Below are 17,050 nucleotides of genomic sequence, written 5' to 3'. Positions count from 1 at the left end.
GGCTTCAGTTTGGTCCCAAACCTTCCATTGCCATAGGCAGACTCATTCTTCCTTGTTCCCTAGCACTCTATTTATTGTATGAAGACTCTCTGTTACCTACCCATCTTCTGCAGAAAGCATTTCCACAATCAATCTACTTCCATCAGTGCTCAAAATACAGATTTCTTTTGAAGTCCAAAAGAAACTATTAAGTATCTGGTCTGATCACTTGTACAAAATGTGAAATTTTAGCCATTTTCCTTTGTTAAGACAGCTCACTGAACTGAATTGCCAGCAGTGGTTGCCTTTCCCTTGTTTTATTTCTCCAATATGCAGTTTTCAAGACCTTTTTCTGGACTTCACTGCATTGGACGTGACTTACTCTCCTCCCTTATTCAGCTGTTCTGTACACGTGCTTGAGAGGCAGCAATTGCTGATTCCTCGAGGATGGATGTTGTAATTAAAATGCAAGTAACTCCGTCTACTTCCCATTTTTTAAGTATAGCAACTATTATTCGCAAGCAGCCAAATTATTCACATTCCCTTCCAAGTGTTTCGGATAAACTAAGTGCAAGCTGTATTTAAAACAAAACCATGCCATTTCAATGGAAAAAAAGCAATTACAACTGGAAATAAAATCCTTTATTGAAAGAAACATGCTGAAGACACTTCCATATTTCTTATTTGAACCTCCATTTGGCAGATAAACTTATTTGCTCCTAACCACTAATTTATAATAAAAATATTATAATAAAATATCAGTGAGTATATCACACAAGCTACATGGAAATAAGTGTCTCAAGAACAGTGGTGACATCTGTTGTGGGTCACAGAAATTTCATGAGTTTCCCACACGAATTTCATCCCATTGCCAGCAGAAAAGCTGTAAAGGGGGGAAGGAGTAGTTTTCAAGTGAATAGATGCAAAGGAAGGGGCCTATTGTATTTGTGGGGTGCTCCAATGAAGGAAGGAATGATGAATCTGACTCCGTGTTCTCAGAAGGCAAATTTATTATTTTATTATACTATATTAAAGAATACTATACTAAACTACACTAAAGAATACAGAAAGGATACTTACAGAAGGCTAAAAAGATAATAATGAAAACTCGTGACCCTCTCCAGAGTCCTGACACAACTTGGCACTGATTGGCCATTGAGTCAAAACAACTCACAACAGAAACCAATGAAACAACCACCTGTGATAAACCATCTCCAAACACATTCCACATGTGAGCACAACACAGGAGAAGCAAATTAGATAAGAATTTGTTTTCCTTTTTCTCTGAGGCTTCTCAGCTTCCCAGGAGAAAATCCTGGGCAAAGGATTTTTCAGAGAATGTGAATGCCACGTGTGGCCAATAGCTCTGGCATCCCAATAAAGTAGTTTTGGGGTTTGGGAGTCTTGCGTCAAGGGGAATGGACTCTCCCGCTGGGTTTTTTTTTTTGGGAATAGCAGCACAATGCCATAAGAGGGGTTGGGGCTAACTTGACAGAGAGTGGGGGCCGGCTTCCCGCCTTTTTCTGTTCGGTGATGGAAGGGAGTGCTCGCGTGTGTTGTGGCGAGCATGTGCCTGCTCCCAGCGCATCGCTGCGCTCCAGCTGCCTGCCCGGCTCTGCCCGCTGCTGCCGAGGGGCTGCCTCTGCTCCCGGGTTACGGCCGTGTCGTGACTTGCTGCCAGTGGTGGTACCAGGACCAGCTGCTACCTGTGAGTTTTACAAAAAGCAGAAATCTCCTGTCCTCGCCTTTGGCCGAGCCCGCACTGCCGTGGGGAAACTGCTGAGCAGGTGGGGAATTTCTGATATTTTCTGATATTGTTTTGGTGGTGGTGGTTCTGTCCTGTTGCATATATATATACATATTAAATTTTTTTCCCAGTAAGGAACTGTTATTACTTCTCTCATATTTTTGCCTGGAAGCTTCATAGGTTTGAAGTTATAATAATTTGGAGGGAAGGGTCACTTACCAGGAAGGTTCCTGCCTTCCTTGCAGACATCTGTCTTTTAAACTAAGACAACATCTCAGCGTCTTCCATTCACAGTCCACAGCAGTTACCTGACCTGTCCATCACTGTCCCAGATGCCCCTGCCCAAGAAACTGACACAAAGGAAAGATAAACAGGTCCAGCAGCCAGAGAAAAACCTTCCTGACATGGCCCTGGCACATGACAGAGAGGTCAGTCCAAGTCTGTTTTGGGCACATTAACTTTTTGTTGCTTGTTTTTTAATTGGTGCTACCTTAATTATGTATTAAAGAAAATATATTATCCAAACTCACATACACAATTTCAATGCACTTACTTATTAGCATTCACTTAGTAGTAGATTAAAAATTTGTTAAAATTTCATTTCTTATTCCACTCTTTTCCATTCAATTGCATTTCAAATACTTGCTGATCACTTCATAGTACTTTCATTTGAGGCTGTGAAAAATTATTCCAGAATAAAATTACACCAGATTTAGCATATTCTGCTAATAACTTACCACCATTCCTGACTTTTAAAAAAAGCTTAAAGAGCTTTAAAAATTTCTGGCTGCTTATCACAACAGGGGACAAAACTCCCTGGAAGGATAACATCAAATTCTCTGGGGACAGATTAACAGGGGCAGTTATTACCTTGTCTACACATCAATGAACTTCTGGTTGGCTGTTTTTTGTGTAAACCTGTGCAAGCTGTGATATAAAGGGGTACCTGGGTTATTTGTTTCTCAGCAATTAAGTAAAACTTACATATTTATTTAAGATAACACTAATAAATTGTGGATAGTTTCATGAGTTGCAACAAATTATTGTGATTTTGACCCCTTTATCAGGAGTGCTGGCAATTACACAACTCCTATCCTTGTACTGTTTGCAGGTGGCCATGCAAGCAGCTGTCAGCAAATGCTGTGCAAGACATCTATCTCTCTTAATGGAGCAGGGTGCACTATACAGGGAGCAGCTGACTAGCTGAATGAGCAGGAAAACCAAAAATTTATTGCCTCAGATATGATCCTGCACTAATGATTTTGGCTACAGTCTTGTCTCTGCACAGCACCACGCTATCAGGTGCATGGAGTAGCTTAGGTTAGAACTAGTTGGTTGCTAGACAGCACAGCTGTCCAACAGCCATAAATTCTGGAAGCTTTAGTTTTCCTCCAAGTGGGCTAGGAAGAAAACACCTGCATTTTACCAGCAGCTTGTTGAAATGAACACATTATTATAAAATGTTTCCACTGGAAAATTTGCTGGTTTTCAAATTAAATTTGTTTCAAAAACGATATCTGATTGCTTCTGACAGTTACCCAGCTCCTCTGTCAATGCACTGGGCAGATACCTTCTTCTTCAAGCCCCTCTCCTTCCCATGCTTGTCTGCATCTTGTACTGTTTCTCCCCTATCATTTAGTCCTGGGTATTCTCTATCCTTAAAGCTCATTTTCTCACTCCCAGCTAGTTCCTGATGCACAGACACACTATTTACAATGTCTCGTCTCTTTTTGGTTGTCTCTTTTAAAGATGCCACCACCTTAACATGCACCCAGTGTTCAGCACGCAAGCAACATCCCTAGCACATCTAATCATCCTTCCATAACTGCCATTAACTGCCAGGATGGCCCCTTCCTCTGTAAGGAACCTGTATTTACAGGTCTTTGCAGCCATGCTCACATCTGATCCCTACCTGGGCTCAATTATGAACACTCCAAAATCTCTGCAGGTGCCTTTTCTGGAAGCACTTCCATCTATTCCTGAGCAGTGCCTACCCTTAGCTTTCCATAATAGGCAACTTACCGATGTTTTTTTTCTCTCCCCTTTGTCCAACCAAGCTGCCCTCCTGATTTCCTTCCTGGCTTTGTTCCTGATTTCCACCAGTCACCATGACCATATCTGCCCTCTCCGTTCTTCCTTCCTGCACTCCAGGAAAGCCCTTGACATAGTGCAACTGCTCCCCTGCAGCTCACTGGAAGTCTCTTACCTCAGAGCAGTAACATAAGCAGCTGTTGCCAGCTCCAAAGAGTAGAGGATGATAAGCGATTTCAGAGTGTGGAGAAGTGCTGGATCAGTTTGGGGAGAATGTTTTGATCCAGAGCATAAAATTTTTCATTCCCTTCATTTGAGCTGTTTTCCTCTTCCAGCCACACAATGGTGCGAGATCGTTTGGGGAGTCTGGTGAGTCCTTCAGACTGACTTATGTGTAAGGCTGTGAGATGGCAGCAGCTCTGTGGAGAGCTACAGATATGCCAAAAATAACTGGCAAACTCACCAGCTGCATGTACTTGAGACAGTGAGTAGAGCCTGTGTGACTTCCCCAAGCCCACAGTCTAGAGACAGGGGCTGGAGCAGGGCTGGAGTGCTGGCTCCCATGTCCCAGAAAAGGAGGGGAATACCACATTGCTCTGTAAGTTGTCAGAGGTGGCTTTGTCAGAAAGTGCTTGGTCACCATTACTTCTCATAGGGATTCACTTGCTCCACCAAAACACACCTAATTTTTTTAGGTGAAGTTTCTCAGCTCCAGAATTAAAATTCTGTTGCAGAGAGACAGAAACAGACTAGTCCACCCAAAACAGAATATTAACTAGGACATCCAAGGTACATAGGAGAATATGGAATATACTTAGAGAAAAGATAGAATAAGGATTTATGAGAGAACAGAAAGAAAGGAATTAAACATGCCTTTCCTATAACTTGAGTGTGGGGAAGCACTACATAGCAATGTATTAATTTTCTTGGAAAGCTCTCAAGGCTTTCTTTCCTCTCAATGCAGAGGGGGGAAATTCAAACCTGAAGGATACAACAGCTAAAAATAAACACAGTGGGAAAAGCTACTAAGGTGTAGGTGGGATTATAATATTTTTATGTTTGTAAAACACTGTAATCAAATAATTTTTATAGATAGCATTTGCAGACAATTCACTGAAAAGCTGCTGTAAGTGGCACCCATATAGACTGCTTTTCTTTAATTTCCTTTCACACATTAGGATCCTTTTCTTCTTGGCATGTCACCCTAAAATCTTCTGGAATTTGATCCCTAAACCAGACCTGAAACAACGGGAGGTTATCTGATGTCTTTGCGCCATCTACAGATCTTATCAGTCAACTTGCATCTTTTTTTTTTTTCAATTACACAGAGCACAGGATAGATGTGTTCATAGAAAGATCAATTATAATAGTATTGTCTTGTTCCTGAGAAGTAATAGTGGCTCAGAATCCCAACTCACTATTTTCCTTTTCCTTTTTTTTTTCTTCCTAACGTTATCACAGTCAGACTGACCTCCAACATCTTATTCAGAATTTCTCTAAATGATTTCCAACCCTTTAACAAGTCACCTCCTTTTGGTTTTAAAATGTTCCAGTACTTAACTACCCTAGCTTCAAAAAAATGTCTCTTGTTTATGATGACTTTTATCCTCAAATGTAGTTTTTTCCTCTGAGATGGAGAGGGGTCTTTTAAGAAACCAGCACAATGGCAAGATAACATTCTTTGTCTTTTCACAAAGAGAGCCTAAAGAGTAGTTTGTGAATTCCCAGGCTACTTCCTGGATGTGAAACTATATATAATTAAACACCTTCTTCAGAGATGAAGGGCTAGGGTCTAAAAATGTCACCTCCACCAGCTGGATACCAAACTCTTTGTGAGAGAAAGGTCTGAAGGCTGGAGATGTTCAGCTGAAAGCTTCTTTGAGAGCAATCATTAAGCAGTAAAAGGAAGCTTGAGGGTACCCAAAACATTACTTTTCCATATTTGACAATTTAATAACTATCTATGATACTAGATATTAGGTTAAGGTGACATGGTCACAACAGTAACTCATTTAACTTTTAAAATTACAGCCCAGTCATACTTTCATTAAGATAAGGAAATGCTTTCCCAGTCTGAATTACACACTTGATACTTCAGGGGAAAAAAATAAAAATAAAAAAAAGGAAAGCTATTACTGGGCTTTCATGTAAGAAATGTAAGAAAAATCAGCCATTAGCACAGCCATAGGGGAGAGAACAAAAGTGCAGCTAGAGAAATAAATTTCTGACAGTAACTAATACTGGATGGTAAGGGAAATAACTTATGTAATGGCACAGTCAGAGAGTATTCCTTTCTCCCATTTATACACCCATTCTTTAACAATCAGCAACTGTGACGTCTTGAGCTGATGGATGTACTCCAACTACATTTAACAGTCATCAACAGTGGACCAATCCTTCATGGTTTTTCCAGATCTTCTTCTGTCTAGCTATGTGAACTTTAGTTTCCACAGAATCCTGTAGCAATAAGTTTTGCAACTGAGTTCAGTGTTGTGCAAAAAGGATTTTTCTTGCACTGTTTCTCCCCTATCATAAGTGCCAAAATATTTTCCTCTAATCATAATATATATCACCCTATAAAGACTTTTAGGCAAAAAAACTAACTAGAAACTCTATTTCCTAGTATAAAACCTGCATATATGTAGGTATACATGTCTTTTAGAAACCTCCTTTAAAGAGAATACCTTTTTTCTTGATAAATTACACTTATGTATTTGCAAGTCTAAAGAATTGCAGGAGGAAAGCCACTTTCTCCCTGAGTTCACCATGCACTGCTCAGAACCAATAGTCATTCATACATCTAAGGTGAAGTAAGCAACTTAGTAAATTCACATTTTTCATCCCTAGTATGAATTCACAAAGTAAATTCACAAAATTTACTTTGTGAATTCATACTAGGGATGAAAAACCTACATAAAAACTGTGTGTGTGCTAATGCTCACACTCTTGAAGTGTACTATGCACAATCTACTTACTGCATTTTATACACCAACTCACAAACACACATAAGTATATAGATAAAGTGCAGTTAGATTTCTCTTTTTAATTTGACAATTCTGAAACTAATCTATATGGAATACCATTCAAGGTCCACTACTGCAAAAAAAGCACCATCAATTTAAGGTAAACAGGGAAACAGCTGTTTTCCTAAAAAGTTGTCTTTAATAATGTCAAAGGCTTTCTTGATACTGTTTTATATTATTTGGGATGACATATTTTATATGTTGGTCTCTTACACTTGAACACAACTCATAAAGGGTTTTTTTGCAACATTAATTAATGGGGCCTTTACTGGCACCTAGAAGGGACTGGACAGATTTCTGATCTAAAATTTGCATACTTCAGAAAATTATGTCACAACACACAAATGATTGAAAATATTTCATGGAGCATATTTTATGTGACTATGGTATTTCTTGCAAGGCAATTTCATTGACTCTTGTAGTTTTTTAATAGAGGGTGATGTGTATGAAAGTGGTGCATCACATCAAACTCAAAATAGAATATTTGGGATTGACTCCTTTCTGGAACATTTTCCTGATTTCTTCCTTTAATACTGTTTAGACTTGCTGATAGTTCATTAAGCTAACATAGTATGTGAAATACTTTACATTTTCAGAAGCAGCTGAACACTACCTTTAGACTATTTCCCATCTTTATTTCGATAATATATATCATAGTATAGCTGCAAATAGTGTTTAGTTTAGTTTATATACAGCATATATGGGTTTTCACCCCTGATAGAATTTAGCTTGCCCTGTCAAATAATAAATGTTTGGCAATCCCAGCTTTTTCTCCGCTTAGCTCTCCCCAGACGTGGTGCAGTCTGGTGCCGGGCCATTAGATGTCACTGTGGACCACGCAAAAGAAGACCAAAGCATAAACTAGCATCTTCCCCCTTGCAAATAGTAACCCCAGTTTCAAAACAGGTCTGCATCTTCACTGACTGCAGCACACCCGTGTGCCCTCTCCCATATGTGCACCTTGGCCTCCACCACCACGTTCCTCTGCAGCTGCTGCTCTGACACAGCAGCACACAGTGGAAAGCAGGTCAGGCTCCATACAGCAAAAACCTTCTCCTGTCCCTCTTTCATTTCACAAAGGAACAATTTCCAGGGTCCGTAGCACCATGAAGAATGCAGCTGTGGGATTTTGAGTTTTGAGTTATTTTGAGTTTGATGTGATGCACCACTTTCATACACATCACCCTCTATTAAAAAACTACAAGAGTCAATGAAATTGCTTTGCAAGAAATACCATAGTCTCATAAAATATGTTCCATGAAATATTTTCAACCATTTGTGTGTTGTGACATAATTTTCTGAAGTGTGCAAATTTTAGATCAGAAATCTGTCCAGTCCCTTCTAGGTGCCAGAGGGCCAAAAGGCCAAGCTGAGCATAGTCTGAGTTTAGAGCAAATAAGTCACCAAATGAGATGGTGGATTAGATCTGAAGCCGACTGACTAACATTCTGTTGTTGCACTGCATTTTTATGGCCTCCTACTTCCTTTAGTTTTTTTCATTGTTTGGTTGGTTTGCAGTTTTTTCCTGAGCAGTTTTTTCCCAGTGAAGCATTGCATCAGTTTGTTGCAACTACCCCAGGGGAAGCGGGGAGTGACCTTGATCTCTGGGGATGCAGTAGCAGTGGCAAAGTGAGGTATTCCCACAGCTGTGGGATTGGAGGTGGATTCTGCTGATGCTGAAATCCCGGGAGGGAAAAAACCCACTTATTGACTTCTTGTGGCAGCAGGATCACAGTCCAACTGCAGTTATGGCCTTTGTTACATTCCTAACCTTTCAGGCTTGGGCATCACGGTATTTTATGCATGAACTGCATGGAGTAGAGCTGCCACATCGTAACAGGAAATATTTTTAAGGTCCCCAGTCTTCCTGCTGACATGACTGTACTGCACACACTAGCTATGGAGTTTTGGGTGCATCCTGGATTTTCAGCCAAAGGGAAAGTACTGCTTGGGGTAAGACTTTTGCCCATTGCTACATAGTTCCACTAATTCTAAGCAGCTCAGAAACACCAAAGGTGGGGCGTCTTTGAAGTACCTTGTAATCGAATCAGATTTATGTCTTTGTAGGCAGAGCACCTCATATGTCGCAGCAAGGCAGGGTTGGATTAATTTAAAAGGAAATTAAAGAAAGGATTATAAAATCATAGAGGTTATTAAAGATTCTTCTTTCTGATGGCAAAGGCATTTTCCCTCTTAGAAATCACACTGCATACACACACAGGTGGAAAGCCAAAGGAACAGGGGTTGTGGTTATAAGATCTGATAGTTTTGTAAGTAAAATTAACTTCAAATCAAGTGAGAAGCATAGCACTGTCAGGACAAGAGCTCACATACCAGAAATTACAGCCCTCATTGGAGAATTTGGCCCAGAAATTAGTTGCATAGAGAAGAAATTCTTAATCTGTGCTCCAGATATGAGGACCCAGAGCACAAGCTCCTGAGGTCATAATCACATGGCTGTGCTGTTTGAGGGGGTGCCCAATGTGACTAAGACAAAGTGACAGGCCTGAACTCAAACACCAAGGAAGCAGGAGTGCTGCAAAAATTACTGTAAAGTTCCAAGTCCAAACTGGCGTGTAAATATTGATATCAGCATCAGGTGAGGAGTGTACTTTGGATAGCAGTAAAGCATTTCAAACTGAGGTGGCAGAAAACCAACACCTTTTACCTTCTGACTGTCACCATAACCTTTGCCATTACAGGGGACAAGCTGCTGCTCTAAATGGTGGAAAATGGGCCTGTTAAGTTTGCAAAGCAACAGTTCTCCAGAAAACCTCCTGTAGAATTCACATGGTGTTCTTAAAGGCTCAGAGAGTTTGTCTAAGACAGTTACTTCTCAACCTGGAAGAGAGCAAATTGTGTCTTTTTGTCCCACCTTCATTCTCTTCAGCAATGTGGGAAAGGGAAGTGAGCATTTTCCCCTTCATTGCATCTTCTCAAGTCTCAACTTCTTTTCTCATTTTCCCACATTCATCTAGAGACAATTAGAAACATATCCCAAATCTTGTCATAGGATAGCAAAGCCTGCAATCTCCTCTGCACTTCACCTTATGTGGTGGAGAGATGTCATGCATTCTAATATTGCTTTGTATTTTGTAAAAGTACAAAGATTTAGTGTTGCTACCATAATTTGATGTCCTGAGAGGGCTGGATTGCTGTCTTCTAGCCATGGTAGATTGGCAACAGAATATGCTGATTAGCAAAAGAAAAATTTACATAAGGCAAATCTAGATTTCTGAATTCTCTCTAGGAAAAGCTTTACAGTATTTGCACAAAAATTTGCTTGCAGTAAAGGAGATTTGAGTATCTAATTTTAAATATACACTTCTGTGAAGATAAAGTATTTCTTTGGGTGCCCACAATTGTGGAGATGCTTTGGTTCTTTGCAAGTGTTCCTCCTTAATCTATACTACAGCTGGTGAATCAGTGTTATTTTACAGGTATTAAAAATATTCAGCAGGGTAGCTGTTAACTAAGGTTTCACTCTCTAGATAACAGATGGCAGATGTTCTTCATTATAGCAATGAGGATAGCAGCTGCCCCTGTGTCAGGAGAGAGAATGAAGAACGTGATCCACACTAGTGTTTGGACAGAGCTGATCTTAGTGTTTCTGGCATTCCTAGCAAGGTTTAAAAAACCACTAATGTTTCACATAAGGTCAGAAGAAGATGGAAAAAGAAGATGGTCACTTCTGCAAGGAAAATTTCAGGGTAAGGATTTCTACCATGTATCTATACTTTGTTGAGAAACAGCTGTTGAAGAACTACGTGTACACAGAAGAGAGAGGAAATTTATTGGTGCAGCAGGGAAGAGGAATCTGGGAAGCAGGACTGGAAACAACCTCATGGATAATTTCAGCTCAGTAAAAGAGAAGACAAGAGTTTATGTTGCTTGATTCTACTTTTCTCATGCTGCTGCAGAAGGCATGGATGTGACTGAGAACTTTTGTCTCTCAGGCAGGCTTGCTCAACATTCCCAGGGGAGGCTCAAGCCATGGCATGAAGCCATGAACTAGCACTGCAATTGCAGACTGGCCATGCCAGAGCAGTGCTGAGGCACAAAGGAGCTCAGGGGCTCCAACACAAGGACAGTCACACAGCCCTGCTAGGACATGAAAGAGTGCTCCTGCACTACTGTAGCAGCTCACTCCAGATCTCCAATGGGAGCAGCGCTCCCGTGATTAGTGAGAACAGAAACATCAGCAGCTTCCTGAGAGTGAAGGAAGTCAGATCTGAGAGATGAGAGAGAAAGTGCAAATAGGAGAAGGACAAGCTACAAAATCCAAACTTGAGCTGAATAAATTTTGGAGGCTGTTTAACCACTTAAGTGACTTCAGATATCCTTTCTTTCTCTCCATGTCATTCAGGATTCCTGACAGTGTTACTGATATTTTTTCTATGATCATTGATAAATATCTAGCTCTGTAAACACTTTCAAATAGACACTGCAACTGCAAACACCTTCTCCAAGATCCAGGTTAAATTAATGTAGTAGGGCAGGCAGTCACAACTTTGGCTGAGGTCTAGAAATGCCTATTCCTTGCTGACCTAAAAGTCATGGTTGCCTTGTAGCAGTGCTATATTTTTCTGGTTCTCACGCCAATGTATGTGGCAGTAACTGTATACCACTGCACCATAGCCTACAGTGTTTTATAAACATAACAATAACCAAAAAACACTTGTGAGGGGTAAATGCTCCTCTGAAATTCTTTTCCCAACTCTTTGGTACTGGTATTTGAGGGAGTATATATGCCCACAACACCAAAGCACACTTGCCACAGCCAGTGAAGGAAAGAGCATCAGAAATTCCTGCAGTTGTGCTGCACCCATTCCCAATGGCAACATGTCTGTTATCCAGAGAACTTACTACCAGGTGTATTGGATGTACATGGCAAGCTTTTGGAGGCTGGGGAGAGGGGCTATAGGAGTGGCTTCTCTGAGGAGATTCAATCTTCCTCTATATTTGACATAGGTAATGCCAACCGGATCCAGGATAGATGCACTGCTGCCCAAGGCTGAGACAATCAGAAATGGTAATTAATGCCTCTGTAGGAACATATTTAGGAACGGGAAAAAAAGTATCTACAGCCAGAGAAGAGAATAGTGAAAATATGTGAAACAACTCTGCAGACACCAAAGTCAATGCAGAAGGAGGGGGAGGAGGTGCTTCAGGCACAGAAGCAGAGATTCTCACACAGCCCATGGCGCAGACCACAATGAAGCAGCCCTGCCCCTGCTGCCCATGGAGGGCCACAGGGCAGCAGAGACCTACCTGCAGATATGAAGGAGCCCAAAAGAAGGCTGTAACCCCGTGGGAGTCCCACAGTGGTGCAGGGTCCTGGTAGGACTTGTGACGATGGGGGCCCATGCTGGAGGAGCCTGTGTCTGAAGGACCGCCTCCTTTATAAAGAGACACACACTGTGAAGAACTGCAGCCCGTGAGAAGGACATACTTTGGAAACATTCATAGAGGACTGTCTCCCCTGTGAGGCACCCCACACCAAAGCAGGGGAAAGATGCCTCTTGCTGAGGAGGAAGTGGTGGCAGAAACGCTATGCAACGAACTGGCCATATATCCCATTCCCATCTCCCTGAGCTGCAGAAGGGCATGAGATAGAGAATCAGGAATAAAGCTAAGCCTGGGAAGGAGGGGGGGTTGGGGGGAAGGTATTTTTAAGATTTGTTGTACTTCTGATTATCCTAACCTGATTTTGATTGGTAATAAATTTATTTCCTCAAATCGAGGCTGCTTTGACTGTAAGTGGTGAGTGATTTTCCTGTCCTTATTCCAACTCAGGAGCCTTCCATTATATTTTCTCTTCCCTGTCCATCTGAGAAGCGGAGAGAAGCTTTGGTGGGCACCTGGCATCCACAGGGTAAAACCTCCACGCCAGGAGAGTGTTTCACATGTTGTAGGCCAAGCTCAGACCAAACTTAATTTTTCACACTAGATTCAGGTATGCTTAAAGTGGATCTGTCCCAGTAACTTTAATGGTCAGATAATTTCTATGCAGGGAGTAAAGAGTCATTGCCATGTGACATTTTCTAGTAGTACTATAACTGAAGTAGATTCCAGTATAGCTTGTGCTTCTCCAGGAATTAGGGAATTTCTCTGCTTAGTCTTGATGCAGCTTTACCTCAGCACACTGTTGACACAGGCTACTGTCAATTCCTGTCCATTGAAGCAAACTCTGCACAATATCCTCTGTGGGTTAGTATAAGTATATTCAGCAGAAGGTGAGACTCAGGATGCTTATTTTATAGCTGACACAGGTGGGAAGAGTACCTTGTATCACTGCAGCCAAAAAAAACCAGCAAGACAAGTAAGAGAGGCCTTGTATGTTCACATTCTTACATCAGAAAAACATATGGAAAAAGAATGAGGCCATGTGAGTTTCCTGTGGTGAGGGATGTTACATATGGTAGTACGTAGACAATATAGTAGTATATATTTTGCACAATACCAAAACCTCTCATGCCCAGTTAACTCTGTTATGTCTTTTTGCAATCAAATTATGATTCAGGATTGGATTACTTGGACATGGGATGCTTATATTAATTTATAATACTTACAGTGACTTTAGGAACTCAGTATTTGATAAAAAAAATTTAGTTAAAATTTCCTGGTCCCTGTCTTTCCCAGGTGTTCACATGGCAACATACTTTGCATACTTTAAATTAGTTTAATAAAAAAATACAATTATGAATGTAACCAAGGAATCTTCATAGGCATCTGACAAATCTGCTGAAGAGGAGTAAGTTTTAAGGACGGTGACATGGCAAAGTCAGGCCATAAATAATGTATATATGTGTTTGCATGTGTTTGTTCACAGCCTATTCACATTAAAAAAATATGTGAACAGAAATGTTAAACAAAGCACTAACTCCACAGCCTCAGTGGCTGAGGAATTAGAGACCAGCTATACATCTCCCATTCATCTTCCCCATCCTGGAATGTGCAATATGTGCTTTAGCCCATCCCACTGCTGAGCACACAGTCAGCGTCTCAGTGTGCTTGCACATTTCCATTTGTTTTTCCACAGCTCACTAATGACTTGTAACTGCCCTGTCACCACCCTGCTGCAAAGGTGATGATGAATTTAGCAGACCCAACATGCAAATGGGAAAGCACGGAAAATATAAACTGTTGCTACTGATATGCAACTGGAGTTTTGCACACCTGCTGGTGTTGCATAACATGGTGAAAATATAGTCTCAGAAAATAAGCACCATCTTCCTGCCAGCAAAGCTTTTCTACAATATGCCTAAGAGCAAAGAACCATTGTAGAGTAATTCAGTTTTATTCAGTAGCTAGCTTAGTAAACCTTCAGTAGGAGCTTAGGAAACCTTTAACCTTTACAGGAAAGAAGGAAGTGAAAATGAAATAAATATCACTATTTTAATTTGCCACTGCTCTTTTTAGACATCACAAAATGAAGCAAAGACTTTATTGATGAGACAAGTTTGATATCACATTGCTCCACAGATGCATTTAGCAATACTGCAGTGTTTTGATGTACACCAGTGAATTTTGCCAATTTATAATGCTGAAGCAATCTCTGCTATGGTTTTCTTAATGACCTAGCTATGGGGCCAAGATGGGCCCCAGCTTTAGGAAATGGAGACATAACTGTAGCTCTGTGAATAATTCTTTAGGGCAGACTCAGCAGGAAAGCACAGTCTCAAGGCATGTTTTGCATATATCTGCCCCTTCTTATAAACAGGAGCAAAGCTATGACAGAAACACAAGCTTCAGTATACAGGTTTTCATATACATCCATCATAGTGAAAAGAAAAGGATTTAACATTATCAGAATGAAAAAAGAATTTGATAGTTTCTTCTCCTATCTCAGATGTTGCTGACACTGATGTGCTTTTGTGGGGAAATGCACATCTGCACTTTCTAAAACAAGTCATTTAAATGAAAACATTTCCCAGTCAGCACAGTGCTGTGTGATTTTTATGCACCTTCATATAAATATTCTTAGCTCACAAAGCTCATAAAAATATTCCCCCTAAACATTCAGGCCAGTGGTCAAACTGGATCAGCCCCACTTTATTTTTGCTAGAAAAGAGAATGCATTTCAAAGCATGCCAAATAAAATCACAGTCCTTGCAAGCCAGTATGTTTTTGCCTTGATTTGTAGTGAAAGAATGTAAAAGGAGCATGTCTATGAGCATCCAGGAAGTTAAGGGTGCAGTATCTGAATGCATTAAATGCCTGTTAGTCAATAAAAGTACATTACCATGCCACCCTCTGCATTGCAGTCTAACCCTCACTACCTGCACAGATCTCCAATGCAAATAAAGATGAACACTAGCTAAATCAGCATGCTGTAAAAACATAGGAAGAATTTATATTTCTTTCTTTTTTCTCCTGATATCCTTAAGCTAACTCTTTTTATTAGAAGATGTTTAGTTCTGAATGCCTGTTGACCCAGAAATTAGAGGCATATTTGGCAAATTGAAATTAGAGTGTCTTTAGACTTCACTTTACTGAGCAGTTAAAGCCTGTGTCAAAGTTTAAGCATGGAAATAGTGCTTTTGACTTCAGTGGGACAACTCACCTATTTAGAGTTAGGTGAGTGTTTACACACCTTGCTGGTGCCTTGGGGCCCTCTAACCTTATGTCCTCAAAACTTTGCCATCCTTAACTAAGTTTGTTACAGTGCCATGAAAGCACCCTTTTTGCTTCCTCTTTTTTTTTCTGGCATTGTGTTTTGTCCTCATTGCAGAAAGGCTCTTTGGGGGTTTTTTGCTCTAACTAAACTTTAAGTTACATCTCTCCAGGAAAAAAGATAGTGTCCTTCTTTTATAAGGCCTCAGGGTTGATCAGTAGAATTCTGCAGTAGGGCAGGATTTATACTTTATACTCTGGAACTGCACACTGGCATGTAACTGCTTCTGTTGAAAACACACTCCTTTTTTGAAGTAGACTCAGATATCACATTCACCAGGATTTGCTTTATTTTTCAGAGAAGTATGGAATTTTGAAAACAGAAATATCAGAGAGTATTATACACACAAAGAATGATGACAAGACAAATCCACATATAAATGCTGGCTAAGAATCTGATGTGAAATGTACAGTGTTAAAAAAAGCAATGGAACAACAATTATCTAACTGGTGTAATAGGGCTTTGAAGGATTAATTTCTTCCTAATGCCAGGCAAGTGAAAGAAGAAAATTATGAACCCTTGGACTAGAGGAAAATTAAAATGATAAATGGTTAAATCAACCAAACAGCACTGTGATTCAAAATATTTTTAGAAGTCAGCTGTGCAATCCAAAAATATGCCCAATAATAGCAGAAAAGGCCACAAGTAAAAATAAACTGCATATGTAAGAATGAGAGCAGACCCCGGAATGAAGGATTACAAATCACTTGGTGTAACCTGGCATACAAACAGAAAAAGTGGCTGCTTGGATATGCAAACATAAGCAGCTATATTAAAAAGCTGTTGAAAAGAATGAAATTAAAGATAAGCAATAATGAAGACCAAGAACCAAACTGGGAGGAGGGTCTGCAATTCTACTGCAACACTGATTGGATTCACATTTAATATTAACAGTTAAGAAGAGAGTTTTAAACAAGATTATAATTAAATCTCTGCATGATGTGAACTTGCTGAGCATTATGAATTATAATGACGGCAGAAAAATTTTGCTGCAGAGCCAACATGAAATGAGGAGGACAGGAAGAAAGTGAGGTTATCTGGGGAAAAAATGCAAGCTGCAGCTGGTAGGAAGAAACATGGAGAGCGGGGCAGCTGTGAGAGAGAATTAGGTACCAGTATCAGGACTGACTAGTAGGCAGTTCTGAATTTTCCTCAGCATGCCAATGAGTGAGACCCTTAGGTATTAAAGAAGGTATTACTCAACATGGAGAAACAATCATTATTCTCCCTGGCTTCTTACATAACAGCACCAGGCAGGCTGTGTCCTGGCTTTGTGTGCCTGATTTGTGGCAAGCATTCACCTGCAAACTGCTCTTAGCAGGAGCTGAGGTGAAAAGGGAAAATCAACACCAAGTGAGCACAATCCAGTGCAAGGCCACAAGCCACCTCAGAGGAGGGCTGGACAAAGCAAGCCAAGGCTTCAAGGCCCATCAGAATGGTCATGACTCCATTTCCTCTTTGCCTGAACCCCAGCCCAAGCAGCCACCCTGGCTCCTTCCCTCAGAACTGAGAAAGGGTTTTGAAGTGAACAGGAAGACCTTGGCAGCAAGTTACTGATAGTTCCTCTGTGGGACAGCCTTCTGGTCTAGCTCC

Source organism: Ammospiza caudacuta, chromosome 3 (assembly GCF_027887145.1).
Source record: "Ammospiza caudacuta isolate bAmmCau1 chromosome 3, bAmmCau1.pri, whole genome shotgun sequence".
NCBI lineage: Eukaryota > Metazoa > Chordata > Aves > Passeriformes > Passerellidae > Ammospiza > Ammospiza caudacuta.
This window is presented reverse-complemented; position numbering follows the sequence as displayed.